The following is a 27,514-nucleotide window of genomic DNA, read 5'->3' as shown; positions in this document are numbered from 1 at the left end:
TGTCATCCACCAGGACTCCCAGGTCCCTCTCAGCAGAGCTGCTTTCCAGCAGGTCAGCCCCCAGCCTGTACTGGTGCATGGGGTTTGACCTCCCCAGGTGAAGCACTCGGCACTTGCCCTTGTTGAATTTTATCATGTTCCTCTCCGCCCAACTCTCTAGCCTGTCCAGGTCCCACTGAATGGCAGCGCAGCCTTCTGGCATATCAGCCACTCCTCCCAGTTTTGTCATCAGCGAACTTGCTGATGGTACACTCTGTTCCCTCGTCCAGGTCATTGATGAACAAGTTGAACAAGACTGGGCCGAGTACTGAGCCCTGGGGAACTCCACTAGCTACCGGCCTCCAACTGGACTCTGCCCCGCTGATCAGAACCCTCTGAGCCCTGCCATTCAGCCAGTTCTCAATCCACCTCACTGTCCACTCATCCAACCCGTACTTCCTGAGCTTCCTTATGAGGATGTTATGGGAAACAGTATCAAAAGCCTTGCTGAAGTCAAGGTAGACAACATCCACCGCTCTCCCTCATCTACCCAGCCGGTCATGCCATCGTAGAAGGCTGTCAGATTGGTCAGGCATGATTTCCCCTTGGTAAATCCATGCTGGGTACTCCTGATGATCTTCTTTTCATCTACTTGCTTGGAGAGGGCACCCAGAATGAGTTGTTCCATCACCTTTCCAGGGACAGAGGTGAGACTAACCGGCCTGTAGTTCCCTGGGTCCTCCTTCTTGCCCTTTTTGAAGACTGGAGTGACATTGGCATTGACAATCTGTTACTATGAGACTGCACACACACAAGAATGAAGTCTTTTGTGTCTGAGTTGGCAGTTCACGACTACTTTGTATGAACTTAAGTTATTTAAAGTGTGCCAAAATTTTTTCTTTGCTCCTGAATTCTCGGTGGCAAAATTAAACCATTTTTCTCTTTTCTCAAGTAAAGTCCAATTAGCTTTAGAAAGTATTTAGAGGGATCTTTATTTGAATAGTGAAAGTAATTCCACTTAGAGAACTTGCAATCCACGCAGATTTAGTGAGACTTTGTTTCCCTTTCAGCATCTTGATTTTTCATGCTAGCCTGGATACTTACAATGTCCTGTCTCATTTCTGTAAAAATAGGGGATTTCCATCTATTCTGAGTGCATTAAGAGTGTGGCTGATAATATGCCTTCAATGCAGGGAAGCTTTAAAAACTGTAAGACCTATCACATCATCAAAATGCAATAGAATATCAAGAACTGAATAACCTGTCAACAGTCATTGAGCATGTTCAATATGAATACAAATCATTTATTCTGCAACTGCAAAATGAAATGCTGTTAGTAGCTTCAAAGCATCTTCTAATTTCTAGTGTTTATTTTCCACAGTGAAAGCCAGCAGAAAATACCCAAGGCATAGTCTCATTTTGGAGAGCTGATAATGACACATCAGCTTCATCAGAAAACAATAGAAAAGAATTAATTTTAAATAAAGGCAATTTTTTTTTTTTTTAAAGTTAACACAGACAGGATACTTCAATATTACACACATAGTGAAACAATTCCATTTGTTGTGTTCATCCTGTCGTGAATGGTCAGGTTTCTCCCTAGTTTTCTGAGAAGCAATGGTTGTTTTGGAAAATACGGTCCAGTTTCATCTGGATAAATCTTATAGCAATAGTTATATCAAGAAGTCCTGCCTTTTATCTGAGATGCTTTTCAATGGTTAAGCACAAATAATTTGACAAATTCTTTTCAAACATAAAATATAAATGTTATTTTCTTATAATTATTCACATTGTTCACAAGGTGTTGTTTTGATTTTCATTATTCAGAAGAAGATTCAAAAATTGTGCATCAAATACTTCAAGAAGGACACACTAAGACATTTAGTAACTGTAGAACTCAATGTGTACGAGTGCTAGGTTTATGCAGGCAGGTGGGTGTTTACACTGTGATTAGTCAGGTAATAGTTTTGTTTTCTGTTTGCAACATGTATGTTTCATACAGAATATTATGTCACAGCATGATACTAAGCCTCCCAAAATGACTGTGGGAAGCTGTAAGAAAACTAGAAATCAAACAGAACGAGACTATTTTATGGTATTTTATACCTTGTTCCATCTTCTTTTCCGTAAGAGAGCATAATGTTTGGCAAGACAGCCTGGAAAAAAGTTTAAAAATAGCTGGGCTTTCTTTCTCAGAGAAGACATAAAAAAAAAAGGCAGACTTTGCTACCTAAATGAGCTATCTATCAGAGTCTGATTTTAAATTTTTTTATTAACCTTTTTTCTGTATGGAAGTAATGCTTATATGATCAGTATATGAATGTATCTGTGCATAGTTCTTTTTGTCTGATTATTTTTTATTCTTTTAATTTATTGTTCCATTTCCGTCATACTAAATCAACTCTTTAGGCATTAAGACAATTTATGGATTAAATTTCTGTCTGCACAGAAAGAACCAACTGTATCTGAACCACAGTGGAACCACGCTACCAGCCCTTAAAATCAAGAAGGTCATCAGTATGCTTTAAAGTGAGAAGGAGAATTACAACAGCAGATGCAGAAAAACACATGGTTTGGGAATTTCATGAATGGTAGACAATGCTGTTGCACCAGCATAAAATAAACAGGAAAGGAAGAGCATGCCACACTCTAATCAGTTAGATTAGCAATCTGTTACAGAGCACCTAGAATCAAACCAAATGAAAAAATAAACTATATCTCAGTAGATATAGTATTGATTGAAATTCCAGGCCTAACTAGGAAAACTACAGTTTAAGTTTATATTTATCGGCTATACATACATAGCAGCTGCAATACAGAGAGGTTAAAAGCACAGACACCAGAAAAAGTTGTGGTAACCCATGTGGACCGGGAAAATACCATATGTGGCTGCAATATAAAGAACAAACTCCTAGGAATTATCATTGGCTGATTCATACACTACCTGGCCCGCATCCCGTTTGAGAAGATGCAAACATTTAACTGGTTTTCAGTAGCACCCACAACCTTGTTCAAAATGCTATAGCTGAAGAGGCCACCATTACATTGATTCAACAATCTCGCAGGCGCCAAAAGGCCAAACATTTAATGAAGATGTGCTTAGCAGTAAGGTCATTGACCTAAAAATAAGAAAACTTGTTAACAAGAGGCTAAAAAAAACAGCTGAGAGAATTAAATCTTTGCAAGGTATACTGACACAGTTAAGCATATCGTACTAGAACAAGGAGATCAAAATATACCAACTGATACAGTCCTGAGAAAGAGAAATAGGAAGCCGGCAGGACTAGACAGCAGAGTAAGGGAAGAAGGTTCTTAGAAGTAAACCTGCATTCTTTCGGAGCTGGAGTCCTGTCAAACTGTAGAAAATAGGAAGGTTCATAAACTTGGGTAGATGAAATATGAAAATTCAGTAGAGCAGCCTAAAAAAAGATTGTAAGGAACAATGAGTAAAAGGAACAAAAAATTGTAATGGATCTTCAAACACTGCAGGAGCCTGAAGTCTGCACGAGAACTGTTGATGACCAGGACGCAAATTCATACACAAACTCTCATTCTCCTGCATTCTTTTTGCTATTGTTTGTACTGTCTGAACAATATAGTTAAACTCGCATTTTAGCCAAAGTTCTAATCTGCATAAGAAAAACAACTGTGCTTTTTATAATATGAGTGGCAGAGATATGATTACAGCGAGGATTGACTGGGTTACCAACTGTTGCCACAAAATGCAGTTATTGGCAATGATCTGAGATCAAATTACTGATTAGTTTTTTGCTGAATCACATGTATTTTTTTTTATTGAAGCTTCATTCTAGGCTTTTCAAAACTGATCATTCCTCCTGAAAGGTGTGTTAAATATTAGGCCTAAATTCGCAATGCTTTTTTGATACTTGATGAACATCGAGAATTATTATAAACTGGCAGAGATGAAGAATATTTGTTCATTCAATATTAACCCTACTCAGGGACATGTTTCTTCTTCCAGTCTTATTACTTGTCCTTTTCTCCCTTTCTCCCTTTTTCCCTTCCTACAGAAAAGCAATATGGATTAAAATAGTATGAATTTATCACTGCTGTATTCCTACAAACGATTTGACTGTTCAACTGACATTGATTAATGTGGAGCTTGAGGTAAATAATTTTTTTAAAAAATGAAACAGGCTGCCCTAGAGAAACTAGCATGCCTATGTTTCTGACATAACTACAAAAGAAAATACTTATGTCTAGCATAATTTGTTTAAGAATTTGTCTGTGGTCATGAATAAATTAAATTAAACCAACAGGTGTTCTCCTCCCTCTTGTGACATGTTCTAGTAAATGTGAGCGTCAGTGATTTGTGGGCAACGCCTGATCTACCCTTGAGTTACTCTAATGAGGGCAGATTTGCCAAAATCTTACAAGAACCAGCATTTGATATTACATGAATCTCTAGGGCAGGTTGCATATTGGATATGAGCACTGGTGAAGCAAGATTTATACCTTTGCTTTCTTCTAAAAGCTGATGTTCCATTTGCTTGACTAAAAGCCCTTAAATAGGAGACTGACTTGCCTCAGCTTTTTACAGCATTGATGGGAAAGCTGCACAGACAGAGCTGAGAGCTATCATGCTGCTGGTTTATGATTTACTGGTATTTGACATTCTTCTGTGACCGCAGGCTAACTTTTGTTTACATTTCTTATAAATTTGACATTATACCAACACACTTCACTCATTTGTCATATCAATATTCCTTTTCCATTCACTTTGGTTATAAAACTGAAATTAAATCAGTATGGACCTTCCTTATGCTTTTTCTTTGACATAATTGCCACATTGTTCTTTCTCTGTTTTAGTCTCATCATGCTTCCCAATATTTCTCATAATGCTCAATCTTCTTCCTCCTAGAACACTATCCTGGCCTCAACAGAAAGGTGAGGAGGGTACTGTCCCGAATAACTAAAATTTGGTGATCAAGATACCTTGTGGCATATACAAAACTCATGGTTCTGTCTCTGGTTTGAATTCAAGGATGCCAAAGAGGACCTCCTGCATCTCAGATGCTTGTGTCTGTCACTGAGCTATTCACTGTTCTAAGAAGGACTTCAAAGGGTTTTCAAGCAAAAAACCTCAGAGGTCCTTGGGCTCACTGAAATGTAGACCGTGAGGATTTTCAACTCCTCAAGGCTTTCACTACAAAAGAAAATGGTTTACTATCTAGTTCAAATTAATAACTCCTGCTTGCAGGAGCTATTGTTGCAACAATAATCTTGGTTTGGTTTCCTTTTCTTTCCACTGGTAAGTATGAGCCTTCTGGTCTAGATGTAAAAGGAAAAGTTTCAGGAGCAGCTGTATGAAGTCCTTTCCATCAACATCTGGCTTAGGGAAGGAATAGGGTCCTAAAATTGCCTGTCTCACTCACTTGAGTCCAAGTATACTCCCTTGGTATGTTTTAATGTTAAAGTTTCATTTAGCAAAGTCAGATGAAATGCTCGGTCCAGCTGTAACAGAAATTCTTGAATTTAAAACAGTCATTAGCAAAGCATTAGGCAGTTCAGAAGCAAGGTACAATCATGAAAGCCAGAACCATCACCTCTTCCTGACAGACAAGTTGACCCTTTTTGTCTCCATTGTCACTGTCATTGGGATAAGGAAGCTTGGTTTTACCTTGTATTTTTAGAGGAAAATAACTTGTGAGAACAATTTAGCTTTTCTGATTCCATGAGGGGCAGAGATATTCCTAGGTTTTCTGGGAAGCCCACAGGGTAAAAGTGCAGGGTAAAAGCAGTAACAGCTGGGTGGAAAGTAGGAAGAGAAAGTACGCACTAACCATTGGTGTGAATACAGTTTAACATAAATATTTGGGGATGTATTGTTACTAACTCATGGAAAAGACACTGAAAATTCTTTTTTGTGTTTATGTAGGGATGATGACTATGTCCTGTGGTGTATAGATTTTCTCGTTTTTTTATTCTTTTCTAAGATGCGTATGAATTATCCACAACAGTCTTCATGCAACACCTAGCCCATCAGATGTAAAGCTGATAGTTTCCTGATGACTTTTCAACACCAGCTGACCAGGACAGCGTGAATTGATTCTCTGCTGGCTATTCAAACAGCAACTTGGAAAAAACCCCAAACAAACAAAAAAAAACCCCCAACATCACTCAAGTATAATCAGTTTTCATGGTCTGGGTTCAGAAATATTTTATTACCTTAAAAAAGTGTTCTTGTTGACAAAACTGGAAATGAATTACTGTAAAAACACTTTAGGATGAGCAGGATAAATATTTCTTCTTTGGGAAGAATTTATTCCAGACATATTACATTTTTCATTTGAATAAACAAGGATTGCATTGATTTAATGAATTTAATGGATTTAATATCCTTGGAGGGCAGAAGATGAAAGCAAAATTAATATTGTACCTAAGCATTATCAAAAGTGCTTTATGGCTTGTAAATTGAGCACAGGTATAACACGCCTAACTATAGTTTTATTACCTTTATTATAGCAGGAGGTAGCAGCTTGGGGAAAATTTACATTCTTCTCCATTAACTTCTCAAGTGAAATGGATTCCACTTTCCTCAGAAGACAGACTAATAAAACATAGCCTTTGTTCTAAGAAAAGGAGTGCATGAAAAACTAATATTGGAGTACAAACCATTAGTCCACGGTAAGGTTGTGAAATAATCATTCCTCGAACCCCAAGGATGACCACCTACACTTACATTTCCAGAAACAGCTGCATCCCATCAGATAACACTTATGAACAAAATGTGATTGAGAAGTTAACAATTGAATAGTTATTTACTATGACCTTCACCCCTGAAAAAACACCCAAACTTCTGAGCTACGTTTGGGTTTTCCAGGTCTTGGTCTAGGTACACAGTTCACCCCTTGACTCCAGCTCACCGTGACACTTAGGTGCAATTAAAAGCTCATACTTAATGCTTTAGATTTTGTAGGAATGAAACCTGTGGGAGTGGTCCAGTCTAGGAGCCATGAGGCACTCCAAGGAGTTTCCACTGTCCTGTAACGCACTCCAGTATGTACATTTCAAGATGAACTTTACAGTGCAGCAGAACTGGCAAAAGGAGCTGAAATCTCAGTCAGTCTTTGTGGAGTTACCATTTAATCATAGTGTTTCAGCCCAAATCAGCCCTGAGAGTCATGAACTAATTGATGGTGATCTTTTGCCTCTGTTGCTGAAGTGGGAGAAACATACGGGAAGTGTCCTCGTTACCATCCAAAACTCTTTTGCATTTATGTCAAGTGAGTAGCACAGAGCACAACACCTGAGCCATTCCATTCCTGACAGACTTATACAGGCAAAATCAGGGGTCTAACCTACCACATAAGGAAATAATGTTAAATCTACACCCCACCGCCATGTGAGTTCAGTACATTCCTTTTTAAGTTAGTTCTTCAAAGTTTCTGTAAATTGTTATAGTACATTGTCAAATTAATTGCAATGTAGTTTGGCTGAAAAGAATCCCGAGATTTCTTTTCCTTGCCACCCATCACTTTTTGCAATCATTTTATCATGCACACCTCATGAATTATTTCACAACACAGGTTCCCCTCCAGCGCTGGCCCACTCTATCATAATATCTAGTTTGAGAAATTGCTGCTGCCTTCCTATAATTACAACAGTGAGTATTTTCTCCTTCTCCAAAAATTCTTTGGCTCATTTGCAAGGTTCTTGCTCAAGAAGAGATGCATGCATAAATTAAAATAGTGTTACAGAACAATCCCTGGTTCATTTCAATCATGATGTAAAAAAGTCAGTCAGGAAACTAGAATTTTGCATGTAATAATTTGTGGATGTAAAAAGTCCTGAGACAGTGAAGAGTCAAAACTGAAGTCTCCTTTCTAGACACTTACAGCCTGTTCTATATACCAAATATTATTCTTGAACTTTGTATCAGAAGAGGGCTTGAAATAGAAAAACTACCAATTTTTGTGATTTTTGTTATTATTTTATATCTTTACCATATGGAAAACTGAAGTAGTTTAATACAGCTAGCTCTTATCAGCTTACTGAAGAACTGGTTTCTGTCAAGGCCATACATTTTTTGCTTTTTAGGTAAAGTTGCGGAGACTTTCAAGAGATGAGACAGGTTATGGCAGATACTGTAAGAGATCCAAAAGAGACAGAAACCATGAAATTCTTATATATATCTTCCAGACCACATTTATTTTCTTTGTAATTCCAAATGAATGCTTTTAACACCACTTTCTGGCATGGTGGGGGGACTAAATCTGTCAATAGAAATTGAGCACAGATGAAACCAGTTGTCCTGTAAAGGACTTACTGTTTATACTTCCAGTGGGTGTTATATACCTTCATCTTAAAAGGCACTGTTATTTTTTCCACATCTTTTTGTTTTAGCAAAAATCAGAAAAAAAGCCCTTTTTACTGCCTACCAATGTGGTCCAAATCTAGCACTACCAAGGATTTCTCCCAGTGATTTTTAGGTGAAAAAATTTTTTCTTCATTGCTTCTGTCATGGTTTAACTCTGATGGGCAGCTCAGTCTCACAGAGCTGCTAGCTCCCTCCCCCCCAGTAGGAGGGGGGAGAGAATTGGAAGGGTAAAAGTGAGAAAACTCATTGGTTGAGATAAAGACAGTTTAACAGGGAAAGCAAAAGCCACGCTTGCAAGTAAAGCAAAGCAAGAAATTAATTCCCTCCTTCCCATCAGCAGGCGGGTGCTCAGCCATCTCCAGGAAAGCAGGGCTCCATCATGCATAACGGTGACTTGGGAAGACAAACACCATCACTCCCAACATCCCCCCCCTTCCTTCTTCTTCCCCCAGCTTTATATGCTGAGCATGACGTCATATGGTATGGAATAGCCCTTTGGCCAGTTGGGGTCAGCTGTCCCAGCTGTGCCCCCTCCCAACTCCTTGTGCACCCCAGCCTCCTTTCTGGTGGGGTGGAGTGAGAAACAGAAAAGGCCTTGACTCTGTGCAAGCACTGCTCAGCAATAATGAAAACATCTCTGCATAATCAACACTGTTTTGGTCACAAATCCTAAACACAGTACCATACAGGCACATAACTCTCTCCCAGCCAAAACCAGTACAGCTTGTTACGATCAGTTTCATTGTCTCTTTCCAATGGTCCGTTTGGTACAATATTGCTTAGTGAAACGCTTCCTTCTAGAATAATGAAAATCCCAACCCAATTGTTCCTGGTTCTAAATATGAGCTTTCTCATGCAATCAGAGAAGATGGAACCCAAATGAAAGGACATGTGAGTGTTAAGAATGTTATTCACATTATATCAGAAATAATGCAGACTGGTGTTCTACAGTGAGAGATTTATTATATAGATATACTCGTATATGGAAGAGAGACGTACTTTTATACAGAAGAGACATATACACTTATATGGAAGAAGGAATAACAATCCACACTGTGCTGAAACATACCCTTTGCACAAGTATCTCCAGCAATGACTCACTGTTAGGATGCAAAAGCACTTCAGCATTCATATGTCTGTTATATGTGTACTAATAGGAAAAAAATTTCAGAAAAAAGTTTTAAACCTTTAATTTCCACAAGTCTCTTCTGTCCTTCTGTGAAAGCAGCCAATGCTTGATTTTATTTTTTACCTTTTTTTTTTTTTCCTGGTGAAAAGTTGATTTAGGTCCAGTTTAAATTAGGGGTGGCAAAGGAGCTTGCACAGTCAGCAGTTCCAACAGCCAGCCAGCCTGCCTGCCTGGTGAGTTTTTGCTGAGCTGAAGTAGTCTGCTTTGAAAAATAAATCATTCACTGTCATAGCATTCATTGTTAACACGTGTGACTGCTCTATTTGTCAGCTGTGAGAGTGCCTTTTATTGTGTGTTACAATGTACCAAGTACCTTTGATGGTGTCTTCTATATGAATTAAATTTATAATATAATAAATATGTTATAGGTAATTTTAATTACATAAAAACGTTTGAATGAAAAGTATTAGAAGTGATTCTGTTTTATACCTCTGAGCTTGCATATTCCATGTGCTGGTGTGGCTTGGATAGAGTTATTTTTCTTCCTAGTAGCCTGTATGGGGCTATGTTTTGGATTTGTGCTGAAAGCAGCGTTGATAACACAGGGATGTTTTCGCTATTGCTGAGCAGGGCTTACAGAGTCAAGGCCTTTTCTGCTCCTCACCCCACCCCACCAGAGAGGAGGTTGGGGGTGCACAAGAAGCTGGGAGGGGGCGCAGCCAGGACAGCTGACCCCAACTGGCCAAAGGGCTATTCCATGCCATATGACATCATGCTCAACACATAAAGCTGGAGGAAAAAAAGGAGGAAGGGGGGGACGTTTGGAGTGATGGCGTTTGTCTTCCCAAGTCACCGTTACACGTGATGGAGCCCTGCTTTCCTGGAGATGGCTGAGCACCCGCTTGCTGATGGGAAGGAGGGAATGAATTCCTTGCTTTGCTTTGCTTGCACGTGAGGCTTTTGCTTTCCCTGTTAAACTGCCTTTATCTCAACCCATGAGTTTTCTCACTTTTACCCTTCCAATTCTCTCCCCCATCCCATTGTGGGGGGAGTGAGCCAGCAGCTGTGTGGGGCTGAGTTGCCAGCTGTGGTTAAACCACGACATTACCCTAAGACACCATTAAAAAAATTACCTGAGAAGTTTAAAAGATGGTAAGAGAAGCAGAAAGAGAAAAATATTTTTGTGAGTTTGAAGGAAGACTGAGTCAGAGGCTTTAAAGGGGTAAAAATTCACCAGCTTAATACAGAGGTAATATATAAAGTGCTCCCATATGGGAATGATCTGCCTCAGCTGCTCTGTAGAAGTAAAGACAAACTGCCACCTCACCTAAAACCTTATCTTCCCCAAACCAAACAGCTTCTTGGCATCTTGCATGACATGGAAGCAACAGGAAAATGCAATCAGAAGATCTGTGCTAGACCTGTCATTTCATTCAGTGGGTCTCGTTTTCACTTATCTCACATATTTCAATATTTTAGTCAACCACTCTTTTCTGTAATTATAGATTTTATGGTTTGTATTTACAGGCTTATGAAGAGGAGTGATAAAAGACCTTTAAGCTGATTGCACACCATGCAGAGACTGAAAGTATTCCTCAATGATTATATTGACTGACTTTATGATCCCTTTGTGCTGCCAAAACCTCATAAAAAAGCACATAATGTGAAGTGGAATACATCATTGCACAGGTGTAAATGACTACACAAGATGCAAGGAAAGCAGAATCAAACCAGTTGTACCTAATAAACACTTTCAGCCCAGAAACTGTTTCAGACTCCCATGTAAATACTTAACATGTGGTTCTGTTCTAAAAAGTGACTATAAAATGCATTGTGGGTTTTTACTGTATTTCAGTGGTACCATATTAAATTTGCTCAGCTTATACGTGAAAAACTTTTTTTCTAATAGACATGTTAGCAAACTCCATGTAAACATTCAAACTCAATTTTCTTTTCTTATAATGCACAGCAAGAGTAAAGATTTTCTAAAGTTAGCTTTACCTTACTGATATCTTTGCAAACTTACAGATTTTACTTCTTATGACACCAAAACATGTTACAGCTTCTGAACGTGGAGTTAAAATTTTTCAAAAAACACTTCTGAAAACATGGAAACAGCAGTTGCATTTTGAATTTCTGATGAATCAGATTGATTATAAAATCCAGCCTAAGCTCTTGTTTGTGCTGAATTTTTCAGGTTTGTTCTCTCCAGAGTTTTAATGAAATCTGCAGAAATAAAAGTCAAGCACTATTATAGTTCATTTAAGATTTTATTTCTCATGCAAAATGGCCTTTTTCACTTTTAATAGTAGTGTGGGCAAAATAAACCTCAGTTTAATAGTTAAAAACTTATAATGAAGGCCACTTAAACTCAATTATTCTCCAGAGGGGTAAAACTCCCATTGTTTAAAATATGAGTAAATTGGGATACAGGATATTGTCTGAGTCTGGAGATTGTGTGAATAAAACATGTTCATGGGAATGCTGTTGCAGTGGTAAGGAGGCAGACAAGGTAATCTCACAGGTCATTTTCCTGCTTATGTTTTCCATGGGCATTCCCTGCAGTATTGTAAATCTAACTAATTTTCCCATACCGGGGTCATCACAGCCTGGGAAGTGCAAAGAGAGGATGGCAATGGCTAACACACACATGCATTTTTGTTCCCCTTAATTTTGTAGTATGAAGTGCAATCCACTTCATTATTCATCTGTAGCTCTTAAAGGAGAGCAGCAATCTGTGTGGGTAAATTCCAGACAACTGAGAAATTGCTGAAGTATCCTTACAAACATGGTATAATCTCTGTATAGGAGGCAGAAGGGTTTGCCAGTGTCAGGCATGAAGAGTGTTATTGTAACCTAGCAAGTGTTTCTAGTATAATTTCTATTTTTTTAATATTTTGGGGGGAAGATATTCTCACAAATGTTTTGACATTACCTTAGGCAAATGCCTGCCAGGGCCTCGTAGGGGCTAGGAGCTCCTTGGGAGCTGTGGGGGCTTCCCAGAGCAGCAGGGCAGGGCCTGGCAGCAGGGCCCGTCCCACCCCCAGCCAGGCACAGGGCAGCCGGGGGCACCGGGGCAGCCCCAGCCCCAGGCATCGGGCACCTCCCTGGGGAGGAAATAGCAATAGCCTCACTTGATTCATTATTGAAGTGAGAACAACTCCAAATGCTTTTCTTAGGATTCACATCAATTTGAGTAAGAGCAGACAAGGATCCCGTATATATGATTTGAGGTAATGTCCTCATTCAGACACTACCTTATTAACACAGAAATAAGGATATAAAACCCAAAATGGGGCTTAGACACAGACTGCAGCATTAAGCATTGTAATACCTGTATCCTAAATAGGAAGACAAAATCATGTTACTAGATACACAGGCTCTGTGTACAGGACAAGTACCTGTAGGACGAGTCAGGCCTCACAATGTGTTTCAAATCAATTTGGATGCTGTAGGGAGATTTCCCCAAAATCAGCACCCTCACCTGCCTCTGGCAAGGAGGAAATTCTTGGGCAAAGAGGATTCCTTCAACCCAGGTCTTCTCCAGGGCTCATGGGTCTTTTCCTCTCTTCCTTTATCATAACCAATTATTTCTAGAAGTTGCTTGAGTGTAGCAGAGCAGATATAAAGTCTTCCTCAAACTGAAGAAATACAGACTCTCCATTGTCACAACCACCACCCAGCTGCCACCCCCACAGGAGGGGGCTGTAAAGGCTGCTGAGCAGCAAGGTGGCCAGGAATCCTCCTTGGGAGGAGCCCAGGGAAAGTCTACTTCCTTGTCCATTACCTGTTTAACACCAAATGCCCAAGTAATCTTCAAAGTAGGGGAATAAATTCAATTTTCTTCTCCCCAGCGAGTTCCCAATTAATTTATTTAAAGTTTTAATCCTTTTTGGGCTCTCCATCTAACCTTATCAAACTTGCATTTCTCTGCTTTCGCAAGAGTGGAATGATGTGCTCCAACAACAGGAGAGAGAAATAAACCCTGGTGTCACTAAGTGCTCTGACAATACACTTCTGTACATATCAGGGTGCTGAGATGGATGACTGCTCCACGAGAGGAAGCTGGGAGCTGGGGGTGGCCACAAGGTTGACAGGGCCATGCCCTCCCCAGCCAGGGTCCATCCAGCAGCACCCAGTGAGGGAGCAGGGACAGGACAGGGATGGTGACCAGGGTCAGCCCAGAGCCCTGCAACTGCCCGGCAGTGACACAGTGATGGGGCTGGTGCAAAGTCCAGCGGGGTGCAGTAGGTGATGGTCAGCAGGTACGAGGGTGCGCACAGACTGTGGTGTAGCTCAGGCAAGGACCAAGGCCGAGGATCTGGTCACAAATGCAGTACCCAAGAACCGTAAAGGTGCCCTAGTGATACTCCCAGCTCTTTCTGCCCCAGCTCCTTCCCAGCAGTGTGATCCCAGGTTACCCAGCTGGGCTGCAGCAGGGGCAGCCCAGCCCCGAGGAGCGGGGAAGGGCGGCAGAGCCAGGGGCGGCAACTCGGGGCCTGGCAGCGTAGAAGCAGGATGCCATCCTTCCCCTGTGTTCTTTAAAGACATTCATCTATTGCCAGACTTTTTGTACTGTCCACACAGGAATGGTCTGGCTACGTATGCAAGAGTGCCTTTGCACAGCAGTCCTGTTGTCCAGTCTCCTTACTCGAGAGCGGGAGAGAGATCTCGTCCCTGCTCAGCACTGCAAAGCCTGAAGAACTGCTGAGGAAAGAAAACGCTGGGTGTTTGAACAGTGCAATGGTCAGCAGGCCCTGTGGGTTGTATGTGCTTTTTAGGGTTTGTTAGAAGCTGAGCAGGGATTTTCAGGACTGCAAATTTTTATTTCAGTGCTGGTTTTAAGCATCTCTGTCTAGCTACAGTGCTACTCACAGGGGAACTGTAGACATTGCCTTGACAATGCCACAGAACTAACTGTGTTGTATTTTCTCCAGTTTTCTCCATCATGGCATGACAGACAAGCGTACCACCCAGTTCCACAGTACTGAACTGAAAGATGCACATTGCTGTTTTAGGCCCTCAGCAGTGAACGAGGAAAAGTGAAGTAATTTAGAGAGCTATCCAAGGCATATAGCTTGGAAATGACAAACGTGTCAAAATACATAAGCAAAATATGAACCTGTAGTATGACAACTATGTCTGTGACACGTAACTCGCTGTTTCTAACTGAACCCACACACTATATTGCGGCTGCATGTTTCTTATTTCTTATATAAAAAGGGGTTACATTTATTAACACAGGTGAACTCTGTAACCACACTTGTTTTTACTAGCAAATTAGGATGTTATTAGGTCTTGCTAATACCTCAGGGCTGGCATAAACCTCTCCTCTGCCTTTTTAATGTTTGTTTTAAACTAAATATAGCTCACAGTGAATTAATAAGCAATACGGATTATTCTGGTTTGGGTGAGAAATGTGCTGTGAGAAGTTACTGTCCTTTGGTCTGCCCTTCTAGCTATTTCTTAGCATCTTAGAGTTTATGTGGAAGTGTCTTCTTTGGAAAGTAACAGAATAGTAAAGAAATATTGATTCCATGTTGGCCAATGTCCACAAGCTTTTATTTTCCTGTTTTGACAGAAATGAACAATTTATTCACTTAAGGAAATATTGTATGTGTAAGAGAACTCAGAGCATAGTTGAGTTATGTATTACTCTTACACTTATCCATTCACCCAGGGAATTCTGAGATTTTGCTGTCCTTGATAAAGTCTTCTTACATAAAGCCCATTGCAGAGTGCAAGGACTACATAAACTCACTGGGAACATCCAGGCAGCCCGGTTCTTGAGCAAGTTCATATTGTCATGGAGTGACATGGTAACCTTAAATATCCCTGGTTTCTGAAAAACCCTTCATACTTCTTTGTGAAGTTAAAACAAAATTGTTTCTATAAATTCTAATCCGAAATTGTTCTATGTCCTGAGAGGTGGGCCAATCCCATTTGCATTAAGCAGATACTATAAGAAAACTGTAAATTGAAGCTCTGTTTCTGGCATATAGCACTATAGGAACAGTATTTAGCCTGTTAGCTCTTATTTTTTTCACCACCTGTCACATTTCATTATATTTAATTATCAAAACATTAGATCTTATTTGTCCATGGTATCTTTCTCTTTGTTTTTGAGAGTTTTTTCTTCTTTCTTTTTAAGGTGGCATAAACTGTGAAACTTTCAATCGCGTGTTGCTGTGGACTTGAAAGTATAAACCAAAGCACAGAGTATTGCTCTGTACTTACCTTGGTTCCTGTACTCTGCTCTAAGCCTCTGCTACTGACAGGACCGTAAGCTGGACCTTTGGTGTGACCCAGTATGACAGTTCTTATAAATGGTATTTATCATTTTTATCTTGGTTTGTTTAATGAGGGGTAAAGAAACAGAATAGATGTTGTTGGTCACGGTTAACTTTCCTGTTAATCATAACTACTACTTCCTAAATAGTTTTCTAATGTCAAATGATCTTTAAATTGTAGTTAGGGATACAAAAAATCACAGCATTGATACTCATTTTCATCTTTTTGTATCTAGCTCAAAATAAAAGACATTTCATTTTAGATTTGTTTGTATTATCAAACAAAATTATTACAGAAGACAAGCTCATCTGGTGGCTTTTTACGTTAGTCAGAAGTACAAGGCTTCAATGTGCTGCAGTGCTGGCAAGTATATTGCACTTTAAAGAAGAGTAGAGGAGATGGCTTTTGCTCTCACTAGTGAGGAACTAGAAGTTTTAAGCATCGAACATTGTCTGCAGAAAATCATGACAATTACATGAAATGTTTTTAGCAACAAGATAGTCCCTTTGTGAAAATAGGCTGCTAAGTAGGGAAGTAGGTCTTCCAGATTTTTCTGTAAAAGCGGTTAAAAACTGTCATCATAAAGTGCTTTGTGGGCTGGTTCCTTCAGATGTTGAGAGCCTTCTAACCCATAGGAGAAGATACTCTGTGCGCCAGAAAGCCTTTGTGTTGGGAGAGAGTTTGGGAAGAGAAGCAGAGAATAGCTGTTTATCCAGCAGCAGGCTTCAAGCCAGAGCAGAGTAAATCTTGCAAGGAGGTGCCGGGTTTTTTCACCCCAGTTGTTGTCATGCCATTTCCTTCTGCTTTCATGGCTCTACATAAAAGGGAAGGAGAAGCTGGTCCCCATGGCTATAATTACTGGCCCACTGCTGAGAGATGATTAGAGGGTAAGTCAAGCTGACTCTGCAAATGGACAAGGGGAATGTAGAAAATTGGTAGCTGTGTGCATTGGCCTTACCACAGTAGTTTATATTTCCTCACCTTTGCTTCAGCCTTTTATTCTTTTTTAAGCACATATGGCTTCAGAATAGGAAACAAACAAAAAAAAAGGTGTAAAAAGAAATTAATATATACATGATGGGGTATTGCTTTAAACGGTGTTGTTTAATTTCTATTCTTATGCAAACCCCTGAGAGAATACTTGTTAAATTACAGTTTTAATCTTAAAAGTAACATGCTTTATACCAACACAATTGGGATGAACTAAGTGGAATAAGCCTTTTATTCCTTTCTAACTGAAACTTCTGTAATTTTTCAGAGAAAGTATAAAATATTGCATGTTTCATTTGTTATTCACAAGAATGTAATATAACTTGAATGGTAATAGGTACTTATTTTCCACAAATAATTTTGGTTTTGATTTTATGTAATGCAAATATCCAAAACATAACAGAACCACCTGATAAAGACAATTGTCACCTAAATGCATTAGATAAGATCAAGACCTCTCGTTTGTGAGAGGTCACACACAGGAATAATTTCACTACTAGGTGGATCTACAGTCTAAATACACAAAAGCATAGAGAGAACAGAAGGATAAGGAAAAGAGAAAACAGAAATTAAGTAAGCCAAGTGGTTTTCCTAAGGTCAAGCCAATAACGGAACAAAAGACGAACCCAGAATTCTGTCTCCGAGGTCAACATTTCTCTTTACTACCCCACTATGCCTAACTGTGCCTTTCAGTTGTGTACTGTATCCAAATACATGATTTATTACCTAGAGAATATTCTTTTCTGAATAGAGCAGCTGTATTTTCACTCTTTCTCACTTGTTCTTTCTTTTACATAAGTCACTGAGCACAGTGTGTAATCTGAAAAATTTCCTCCCTGCATTACTTGTAAGAATGTGGTCTTCTGGATTCTGAAATAAGCATTGCCTGTGTTGACCAGCTACTGACTGAAACTGTACAGTCAGTTTACATGGTCTTCTAAGTGGGATGCAACACGAGGCTGCGGACATGTATATTTCGGAGCTTGAATCAGTTGCATACACATAGATATCCAGAGCTATTGAATGTTCTTTACAGATTACAACTAGGCATGTACTTGTCAAGTGGGTGTCTAATGCTTTGCAGTCAATAGTGACCTGATGAATAGAAAAGAGTCTAAAAATCTATTCAACACAGCGGAAAGTGAACACACATTTGGTCAGCTGAGTAGCTGTTAATACTGTTTATATAAAATGGCTTTATTTATATAAATACTGTTATATAAAATAGCTGTTTATTAAGGAGAGGATTCACTTATCTAAATACAGGTGCCTGATGCCTTTTCAGAAACACGAGTTCTGAGACATTTGCTCAGGACTAGCAGTCCTGACCACAGGCAATCCCTGCCTTGATATAGTAACAGGTTGAGATGAGGTGGGATATCCAAGGACATCTCAAGTGTCACCAGATACCTGTGAAAGGGCAACTAAACTAAGCTCTAGACCTCCATTGACTATAGCAAAGATTAGAAACCTACCTCATACACAGAACCTAACATATAGACATCCCAGTCTTGCCTATCTTAAACTTGCTCTCTGTGTTCTGCCTGCTGTCAAAATTACCTTTGCCTCTTACCATTCCTCCATGACCACCAGTCCTTTAACTGCTGATCTTGCTCTCTGGTACTTTCCAAGAAACAGGGATGATCTTATCCAGAATAAGCTACTACATGTTATGAATTTGAATTTTGGATAGAGCAGCATGACAAAGTGTTTTCCATCCCCTTGAACACCTGAGAAACAAAGCGTTTATGAAGTCTGTGGGATACTGCTAGAAACAGCTCCTCTTTCCACAAGCATGTATTTCATTATAACCAGGAACTCTCTGCAATCCGCCCTCTTAAAGGATTTCCTAAGACATTGTGTCTTAAACCCCTTTTTTCAAATTAATGCTGTAGAATAAATGAATTCCTAAACAAGAAATATTTGTAACAGGAAGAACGGAGTGATTCAAAACACAAAAATGGCTACTGACAGATTAAGTGTCATGAATGAAGGTGAAATGACACAGTACAGTGTGCTCTTCAAGGCACGAGCATCTGTGCCATTCTTTGCATAATGGAGTTCAAGTTGAGAGGTGCCATAGCTGTTGAGCTGGTAAGAATTTCTACCTCCTGGTGCTGTTCCTCTTCTTTTCCTGTTTTTTCCCCCATCTCCTCTGTGCGCTGGAGAACTGTTCTGCTCCTTTGGCGGCCACTGCCATTCTCTCCACGCTTCTGACTCACTGATAGCATAAATGTGCTTGTAAAGTCTCCGTGGTGAATTAACCTTTGCGGCATCTTTTACTGCCTGAAACTGTTTAGATCTTCACCCTGACTCATCAACATATGACGTTCAGCCACCTTCCAACAGCCCTCACAGCACTGGTTTCTGGTACTCACATTATCTGCCCTGTGTTTGTTACCTTCTAATCATTTTTGCTTCTTGATTGATAAAAACAATGTTCTACCAGGGTTACATTCTTTCTTTCTTTCCAGAAATCTGCTCAGTTTAAATTATACAGTTAATATAATTTTCTTTTGTTGTTACCGTCTCCTTTCATTTTTTTAACAGAAAAATCTGGGAAAAGGGTATAGAGCTGCGAGAACGAAGTGTATATATGGAAACTATTTTTCCTTGATGCTTGAAATTTGTCTGTTGCTTATTAAAGAGCTAGCCCTGATCAAGAGAAACTGAACTCAAGGTATTCTTAATTTCTTCCCAGATGCTAAACTTGATTAAACAAGTATGGCGACTCTAGTTCAGACATAGCATTCCTCAGAGTGAGGACCTCTAGGCAGACCACACCATGCACTTCAATGCCAGCACCTGTTTCCTATTGATTTTTTTTGTTATAATGCAAGATTTGCATTCCTAGTCCTATTAACCACTGGGTGCCACCTAGTCTGGGTTTGTGATGCAAAAAGACTTTTATCTAAACATAAATACTCAGTAATGTGGTAAGTCTGCGTCTCCAGTAAAACAACAAAACAGAGCTCCCAACAGGTTATGAGAAAACGCTCTCCAGACTATAACCAACACTAAGATACTTAATCCCTTTGTGTATTACAATTGCTTCAAAAGTGTATTTCTTCAAATTTATCTTTCTCCTAGATCTCCTAGTGTATTGTCGTGGAATCCACTACACGAATGCAATACAAGGCCTGCAGTTATAATGAAATCCTGGAAAACAGTGGAAGTGGTGTTGCCCAGAATGACTCCACAATGCTGACACTTTTAGATAAGATAAGTCTGCACAGCAAGCTTTGAAATGAGAGCTATTGAATTGCTTGGTTTCAATTTCCTATTCACGGGACAGTCTTTGTAGGAAAAACAAGATACAAAACCAGCTTCAATCATGCTGATTTTCCACCAGTTCCCCTCTTTGTTTCTCTCCTTCCTGCTGGATATTCCTTGTATCTATTTAGAGATATATTGAAGAGTTAGAAATTTGTGGTGACAGGCTAAATACTGAGCTGGAACTTATTTACATTATACTTTATTCTCTAAAAAATTGGGTTTCAAGTTTTCTGAACACATTCAGATGAACAGTGCTTGGTGAAAATCCTTCACGAGGATGGAAGCAGTCTGTTTGCAGTGGTGCCCAGCAGCAGGACAAGGGGCAATGGGTGCAAACTGAAACATAAGAGGTTTCAGTTGAATATGAGGAAAAACTTCTTTACTTCGAGGGTGACAGAGCACTGGAACAGGCTGCCCAGGGAGGTTGTGGAGTCTCCTTCTCTGGAGATATTCAAAGCCCGCCTGGATGAAGTCCTGTGTAACATGCTCTAGGAGAGCTTGCTTTAGCAGGGGGGTTGGACTAGATGATCTCCTGAGGTCCCTTCCAACCCTTGTGATTCTGTGATTCTGTGAAAAGGGGCTAAACTCATAGAGCAGGAGCTGAAGCCCACTGCCTTTTCTTTTCTTTCTCTCCATAAATTTATTGATAGGGATTAATCTGATAAGTGCTGTTTAGAATTAGGCTATTAGTATTCTGATCTAGAACACTGTATGCAGTTGAAGATACACAAAGACCGTATCATTCAGTGCAGTGGAAATATTCTGGGATAAATTCTGCTTTGCTTGCTGATGCTATTCTACTTTATAGAAAATGTTTAAATATTCACTGAGACAAGGAGAATGGTGATTAGTATCTATGTAAATATCTAAATGCCTCATCTGTATCTGATCTCTGCCTGAATTCCTTCCAGCTCCTCCAGTTAGCTGCTGGGACTTGCTGGGACCACTGGATCTCCTGCATAGTACTAAAAGTCCAGAAAAAGATAGATATCTCAAGGTTTACAGTGTCCCTAACACAGGATTTAGTTCCTGCAACATGGCTCCTGGGACACCAGATGGCCTCAGACAGATTCCTATGGGGTTTTCTTATAACCCTTTCTTCAGAAATTTAAAAATTAACAACATCCATTCCAATTCAGAAAGCAGAGGGGTTTTAAAAAATTATTTTTATAAGTCAGAACTACAGGAAACCCCTTATTATGGCAATTTTTCTCCTAGCATAGATGCTATTAGGACACTATTTGAAGACGAATCATGTTGTACTGTTAACCTACACAGCAGATATCCTATGAATATTTACAACGGTGGGATTTGCATCATTGATGACATAGTAAATTGTACAGTAATATCTATCTGTTCGTTCATGCTGGAGAGCTAAAGATGACATGAAGACTTAGAAAATTCCCCTCCATTTTCAAAAGAAACCTTTCCTTCTAGCAGCAGAAATCATATGAAGACCTGGGGAGTGACTTCTTGCAAAACATAGCATTTCAGAGAAGCACTCCTTACTTAAAACCCTGACCCAGCCTCCAAAAATACTCATTCTAAATAAATGAGATTTAACTAGATTAGCCTAGATTTAACCAGAGAATAAACGCATATATAGTCAGCCAGGGCAAAGCTTTCAGTTAAACATCTGTCATGAGAACTTCTCTGGATATAAGTTACTGTTTGATCCTTCTGAAGATATGTTGCCAAACACTCATTATTGCTAAAATGTCAGCAACATTTGTGCCAAGTGCGGGGGAAGTGAGGAATGGGGCCTTTAGACTACAGTAATTTGTCTTCCTCAAAACATCTGTAAATGAACCAAAATTAATATTTTATTACAAACTGGAAGGTGATGAGACTCTCCAACTTATCTTAGGGGAATTTATAGTTATTCATTACACATAATCTTGTGTAATCTGCTCCGAATGAGAGAGAAAACATTCCACTAAATTAGAAATGCTATTAAATGACCAGAACAACTTGCTTCATGTTTAGCCATAATTTGCCTGATCTTGACTTCCTCCCTTTCCAAATAGTAATTAGAGTTTGTGTGAAAGGAGAAAAAGAAATTAACATTAGTATTAAAGAGAATAATCACCCTGTTTAATTTGTTAGTTTAGATATGTAAATAACCTTTAAATTCTCACCTTTCAGGAAATAAATTGTGCCAATATTCTGAATAAAATAAAATATTCCATACTGGAAATCTCTGCTGATACTGTGCTTCTCTGCATCTCGTGTCTTAGTGATTAGTAAGAAATCACAGTATGTATTCTCACAGATACAAGCAATTAAACGGTATGCAGTACATTAAAGCCTTTTTTTCAGAGGGATTAGTCAATACCTGCATAGTCTCTCTGCTGGCTTTAAGATTCACTGAATTGACTGAGTTGCTAGTCTTGACTATATATTAAAAAAGGGACCTGAGTAAGTAGTAGAAAAATGCTACTATTTTATCATCATTTCTCCTACTAAACTTGCATTAAATGTCTTAATTGCAGTTTAAAGCTGAGTATTTTGTAATTATTTTTCTAATCTTTGTTTTAAAAGTGACACCATGAAGCACCATAATTAAATGAAATCAAGGTATGCGATATACAGTCTATGCAATTACCTAAGAGGCATCCTATCACTGGTGAAGCAAGCTTATTGATAATATAACTGCAAATATACTTATGATAGATTATGTTTATGCATATATATGTAAGTTCATAATAATATCGGTATCAAGCACATTAGACAGATCTCAGAAGGCGCCAAACCATCCCAGAGGGGAGGTCAAACTGATCCCAGAGGGGAGAGCCTAACCATCCCAGAAGTGGGAGGACAGACCAAAATGACCCTAGAAGTGGGCCCAGAGGGGGACCAACAGAGTAACAGACAGAGTCTCACTTTGCAGATGATCCATGTCACAGAGGCTGGAAGTCAGCCAGGTGTCCCTTGGCGAGGGTCCAAGATCTCATAGAAAGTTTGTGCAGAGAGTTTGGAAAAGTACGTGCAGCACAGGAAGTTCTCAGGGAGAGAGGCTCCATTTTGGATAAAAAATAAGTCATTTTTATATCATAGAGATATAAGAGGGCATATGACACCACAACTTTGAGCAATCAATAGGTGTTGTTAGTTTCTGTTTTCACCTGGGGCAGCCAATAGGTGATGATGTTTTCTGTCCTTTCAGACCAATTTTTACTTTTCCAGACTGTTTTCCTGTTCTTGCAGTTAGAACAGCCTATGGCAGTTACTGATTCTTACTTTCTTAGGATGTTTTCCCCTTTTTCCAGACTACTTTTCATCTTTTGGGACACCAAGTTGCTGTTACAGATCTTGTTTTTATGCTTATCAAGGTATCTCAGGATGTCCCCAATTTCTAGGTATCCAGCTGCACTTCAAAGGTGCCAGCTGCGCTTCTCAAGGATGCTTCTGGTTCATGGGTTTATTTCCCAGGCTCACAGATCCCAGGCTGGCAGGCATGTTCTCTGTCAGCACTTCAGCAGGCATCTTCTTCTGCTCAGTAATTTCCTCCTCCTAACCCGGTTGCCTTTCTGGCTGCTCACATCACCACCTCATTCAGAGCAGGAAGGAGAAGCAAAGCTCATTCTGTTGGGGCTTCTTTACTTGACAGATATGTCTCGTGAGCAATATCCAAGCTTAATCTTCAGAGTGCAACGTGGGAAGCCCAGCAATGTTGCACACCTAAGTTTATATTTTATAACACCTTGTCCTTTACAGTCAAACTAATTTTAAGACTTCAACCTGACTAGCTGAATATATATTATTGGAAGTACGCATAGTCTATGTTGAGATTTAAAGGATGTTAGCACATTCTCCAATGTACAGATGTACTGTCACCATAACCAAAAGCAAAGCTTATGTGATGTAATATAGGTACTAAGCCTGCTATTCTGTCACTATATGCTCAGCTAACAACATCAACATCAGTTAGGAAATATTCATATGCCTAGCCTCCTCTGCTCTTGGTTCAGCTGGCCACTGAAGGAAGTTTAACACTGCTCTGGGAACTTCCTTCCAGCTCTGTTCTCCATGAAGAGCCTAGGAAGGTCTGTCCCATGTTGAGGTCAGGTTTCTAATATTTCAAAAATCTGTGGGAGACTGAGGATTATAGAGCGGCATTTCCTGTTCAAGTTGCAGTAGATCCCTTGTTTCAAGAGTAAGTTCCTCTGGACTCTAACTTGGAAGAATATATATATTCTGCTTTTAGATAAAAGGCTGACTAACCAGCCTGAAAAAAAAAAATCTATACTTTTGGTACAGTGCTGTGAGTGGCACTAAGGGCAAGTACCAGGTTTCAAGCCTGCAATGAGACATTTATACTTTTAAATATTTTGAATTCCAGAGGAAACAATTTAATCTGAATTGAATTTACTTTGCGAGGACAGTACTCCTTGTTCTCAGCTACCTGCTGTTTCATTGTATGTCCACTGCAAAGCTTTCAGTATTCATTTTCATTTCAGTACATGGGTGTCATTTTTCGTTAAGTATGAAACAGACTGTTCCAAGTTTTTGTGAAAAGTAATTTGTCCCACCAACTGGTTTCCATATCTTTGCATAAAAAGTAATTGGTACAGGAAAAGCCAGTGTTCTGGCTCACTACGTATTTTGGGGTTTGACACTTACTTTTCAAAATCCAGCAGTACTGATTGTGTTTCCCATATTGAAAAAAAAAGTGGTTTTCACCTGTTACCAGTAATTCTGGCAGAGAAAAAGAAAATGTAAACACAGCAAAATAAAGATGAATTACCACACAGGTGCTACGCAGGAAGAATGTAAAGTTGTTGGGGCTCTGCCTAATGCTGGCCTCACAGCTGCCGTTCAGCCTACAGGGCTGCAGCTGTAATGCCCTCTTCAGCGGTCTCTGATAACTCTCTGGGCTTATTAATCTTACATTTTTGTCTGAACAAGTAGCTCAGCTTTGCCAAGGTGGTCCTAACATAACCTCCAATCTCATGGAAGATGTGAGTTTGGGCCCAGATTTGCCTTAGGACAAAATTTTGCTTGGGTCTCCATCTTCCTTGGCAAGCACTGTGACTGTATGATTGTATAATCTTGCTCACTAGACATGTTTTCAGCAAACAGGAGTGAACCAAAAGAGTGTTGGTGTTTAAATTTTGTTGAGGAGGGATGAGGAGGAAGAGATTAGGCACTGAAGCTTACATAGGCACCCTGCTTCATTAGCCCAGGAGGACTCTGGAAATTCAGACACACTCACTCCAGCACATCTTCAGGATCAACTAGATGCTTCCCTAATCAGTCTTATGGTTGAAGCCACGTATCCTCTTCCTAGATGCCAGGTGATCCAAACCCTGTATGTAGGCAGCCAGTGTCCAGGCTTGGGAATGAGAATTCGTCTGATCAGAAAGCAAGAGCATAATTTATCTCATCTTAAAGAAGATGTCAAAAGCATGGCAGATGAATCACTGTACAAATTTTCACTTCTAGATGACTGTCTCAGATGTAGCCCTCTTTGATATAGATGTAAACAATGAGAATTAGATATGATAAACTCAACTTGAGGGTCCCTTTTCCATCCCCTGGACCCAGATCAAAATCAATGATGTTAATGATTTTTTTTTTAAAAAGTTAGCCAAATAATAGAAATTCTATTGTTCCAGTGAAATACAATGAACTGGTAAAAAGCATGGAATTATTTGCCTGACTTTATTATTTCAACTCAAATTACAACCAAAAGCTAGGAGCAGACGTGTAGGAGTCCAGGATATGATCATAGCATCCTGAATACAGCATATTCTAAAGCCATCTGTGATTTGAGATGCAATAATACAGAGGAAAAGTTGTACAACTGCAATAATATGTATTTCTTTGAAGATACTTTTTGCTATGTGTAGCATTACTATTCTTTTCTGAAATATCACACAATGTCCTTTTTGTCCATGAAAGTCCCAAAACTCAGGACCCTGCTTAGTCTTTTCAAAGACTGGATAGCTCCAGCAAAAGCAAATGAGTATTGACCAAATACACTGATCTTTTTTGTGTTTCTAAAGAAATAATGTCGGAAAGTTCCTCTGATATTACCTTAAAGTTTAACCATATCTTGTTTGTGACCTATTGTTAATTAAAGCAGCACTGAAAAGTTTCTATTCACCAGATCTTTGCTGGGATCACAACTGAGAATGAACATGGTCATTTTGTCCTGGTCTGTTCACATCTCAGTGAAAATCCACCTGGGCTTGACTGGCAGCTTGAGCTTATGAGAAAGCTGGGGGTGCCAAGGTGGTGTGGGCCAAAACACAGGCAGACCTGTGTGAAGTTTTTACACAGTGTCTAGCTGCATATTTCTGGGTTTGAGCCAGTACTAATAACTGTCTATACTTTCAGAAACACTAGATTCATGTGTGGATTCTCAAACCCTATTTGTTTATTTCACAGGGATAATGGCTGAAAAAGAGTTTTCTCAGTTTCATCTCAGTTCATTCAGAACAGTTAATATTTTCATTTTTCAGCTCTTCTCCAGTCATGAATTTCAATTTCTTACTGTGAGTTTTGTTACTTTAAGCTTTAGTTTCAATCCAATATTCTTTTTCATTAAAAAAAAATCCCTGTTGCATTTCTCTTTGGGAATGTATGAGCAGCCTTGGGAAATGAAGGTCCAAGTCTTTTGTTTGAATCAAGCAAAGCAAAGAGTTGACCCCAGGATTCCTGCATTACAGGCAAGCAATGTGCCTGTAACATTGATGCAAGATAGTGGGAAGAAAATATCAGCACACTTACTTTCATTCTTAGTCTCACTCACACACACCCCTAAAGAGCCTCACACATGCTTCTGTTTTTTCTTCTTGAGTGCAGTTTCCATCCTGACATGATTATTCTCTCCAGAGCAGCACTAGAAGGACCTTCTATGTAGTGAAATGGTATTCATTATTAATGTTACTTAGTCACAGTCAAATACCTTGACAAATCCTTGAACTAGAGACAGTTTCGTAGTTTCAGTCCTATCATATATCATTCATATGATAATGTAATAATATTATTTAAATACAATCAGCTGTGCATTTCACAATGAACAATCAGTGTTTTGCTCAGCTTCAAAGCTTTTAAGCTAAGCAGTATTATTATTTTTTCTTATTATTATAGCTGTTCCAATGGCGTATGCAAAACAGGAAAATTCATAACATCCTGTTTTCACATACTCAGAACTCCCTGAAATACATGTAATGCAACATGAAGCTTCAATACTAAGTTTCTGTCCTAATATGATGTTCTTGGAAATAAATGAAGGTTGAGGACCTCACCATATTACTTCCATTTCTTCTCCCCAAACAAATGTGATTAAAACCCAAGCAATTCCATGAAGAACAGAATTAATGTGGCCTGATTTCCTGTTGATTTCTCCTTTTGTCTCTCAGGACTTGCTTAAAAGAAATATGGGTCGGAGAGCCAATTGTGTCTCCACTTGTTTTATATGCACTCCAAAAAAAAAAACCAAAACAACCAACAAACCCACATCATGTCAGGGAATAAATTGTTTGGTATCTAATTAGGTG

The sequence above is a fragment of the Egretta garzetta genome, unplaced genomic scaffold (genome assembly GCF_000687185.1).
Source record: "Egretta garzetta isolate BGI_Z169 unplaced genomic scaffold, ASM68718v1 scaffold125, whole genome shotgun sequence".
Lineage (NCBI taxonomy): Eukaryota > Metazoa > Chordata > Aves > Pelecaniformes > Ardeidae > Egretta > Egretta garzetta.
This window is presented reverse-complemented; position numbering follows the sequence as displayed.